The sequence below is a fragment of the Xenopus laevis genome, chromosome 4L (genome assembly GCF_017654675.1).
Source record: "Xenopus laevis strain J_2021 chromosome 4L, Xenopus_laevis_v10.1, whole genome shotgun sequence".
NCBI classification, from domain to species: Eukaryota; Metazoa; Chordata; class Amphibia; order Anura; family Pipidae; genus Xenopus; species Xenopus laevis.
The window spans coordinates 87,895,095-87,897,139 of NC_054377.1; the positions used below are offsets into that span (position 1 = coordinate 87,895,095).

Below are 2,045 nucleotides of genomic sequence, written 5' to 3' on the forward strand. Positions count from 1 at the left end.
GAGCCATGCCCCCAGCCAAAAATATTTTTGTGCGTTCAACAAGCGCTACCTACACCTCCCTCAGCAGCAGCAAAGGGACTGGCAGACCCTAAGACCACTGGAGGACCCCTCAACGCCAGGCCCCACAATGATTACAAGGTCTGCTCTTTTGTAGTTACGCCACTGCTCCCCCATTAGGCTAGGCTGAATTCTGAAAAAATGTGGTTACTGCAGAAAACACCTACTAACAGCTACTGATCATGTTTAGCACCATGTGCACTGTCTGGCATAACAACCTTAGCATGTTGTTGAAGAACTTGATACAAACTAAAAGGCAAGTGCTTTTAGTGTCTAATAAAATACCATGACACATTTAAAAAACTCTAAAGCTTCCTTTTATTTAAGCAGTTAGTCAAGCTGCTGCTTAAACGCAGTGACTTTCCAAAAGAAACCTTTTAAATGGCAAACTATGGTTTTTAGGCCTAACAGTGTACAGAACTTCAAGCTCCTACTCACCTCCCAGTTCGATGAATGGAAAAAGGTGTTTTGCCTTATGACGGCCTTTTCTGTTTTAGTGTTAGAGAGACAGAAATAACTTTTCTGGTTTAGTATAGTTTATACACAATGAATTGTGGCGGCACAAATGTTCCCTTTCCTTGGTTCTCTCATTTCTACACTTCCCCGACTGATCACCAAAGCAGATCACCAAAGCCCATCAGAAGTGGATATAACTAATTGTGTCCTCGGAAAGTCCAATTGCTTACTTTAAATACCAGAGACTTTTAAAATTAAAAATAGCTCATCCTGGAAATCTTCCTCACAATGTGCAACACTATAATCCACGGGGCTCCCAAGCAAGAGTCTTCTTCAAAGCAATTTCCCAAAGTCATATTAACAATATTCCAAGGACAGAAAAAAAAGAGTTCTTCTCTTTACACCTAGTCACAACTTTGTTTTGTTAGATAATGCTGCACTTGAGAATCTCTTGTGTTTCAGAGACAGAACCTGTAAAAGATAAAAGAAAAACAATAACCAAAACACAATACCGTACAGGTCATTGGCACCAACATTTGTTTGCACATAAAATAAAATTCCACTATTTCTGTTTTCAACAAGTTTTCTCTAACTCCTCTGCTGCATGGGATGCCTGCAAAGCTTTCCTTATTTTCCTAGTTCCCACCAGTACAGAAGCAACTCTACTATTGAGAGTTATTGATCAGTCTAGAAAAAATGGTGAAATGTGAATACCAATACACATACAGAAAAGACAATGGGAGGCTCAATCTCTACTGCAATATAACAAAATACTCAGCATGGGATGTGTTTCAAAGTTTAAAGAATGTTGCAAGCATTTGAATCAACCTCCCAGCCATACTACAAATATTCAGGTTTTTTTTACACATGTATTTATATTTTTGCAAAAAAAAAAAGCATAAATCAAAAACACATTCAGAATATGACAAAATGTCTTCCTGTTCAAAGATCAAGTTCCCACCCGAGAAATAGACCTTCAGCCTAAACTGTCTGGATTAGGAGACAATCAAAATCAATAACACCACCCTACTGATGAATTATTCCAGTAACTTAGACATATGCAGAAAGAAACTTCTGACTTACCAGTATACAAAGTGAGCCAGTGACTGGAAAAGAGGCCTGAACCCTGGTGATTTAAACCAGGTAAAGCACAGGAGGAAAGAATGGGTGCAATCTGCTGGCCTTCCGGTATGAAATATACTGAGGACACAGAATAAGGTAAAAGCAGACTCAGCAAAGAGTGCAGCCTTTACCCAGCCCAAATTTTCTGCACTGCTGTCTGATATTTAGAGAATGATGTCACAGCTGCAAACACACCTCCTGTGCCATTGATATAAAGCTGTTGTTGTACAGACACTGTGCTGCAGAAATATTCGGAGAGAGAATCTTAAATAAAAGGCAGACAGACGTCTTGAACTGGGATGACTCCAGATGGAGGGGGCTAGAGTTACGCAGGGATGCATGTATCAAGATGCTGACAAATAAAGCAGCATGGCAAATATAATGGTGTAGGGGCAATTGTTGATCGGGAG

General features: G+C 39.8%; 1 long non-coding RNA gene across 1 annotated transcript; it reads right to left on the minus strand.

Moving 5' to 3' along the window:
* Window positions 1-351: 351 nt before the first annotated feature.
* LOC121403051 lies at window positions 352-2,045 on the minus strand. The gene is made up of 2 exons (XR_005967011.1): window positions 1,597-2,045; window positions 352-984 (listed from the first exon to the last, which is right to left on the minus strand). It is a non-coding gene; the product is annotated as an uncharacterized LOC121403051 (long non-coding RNA).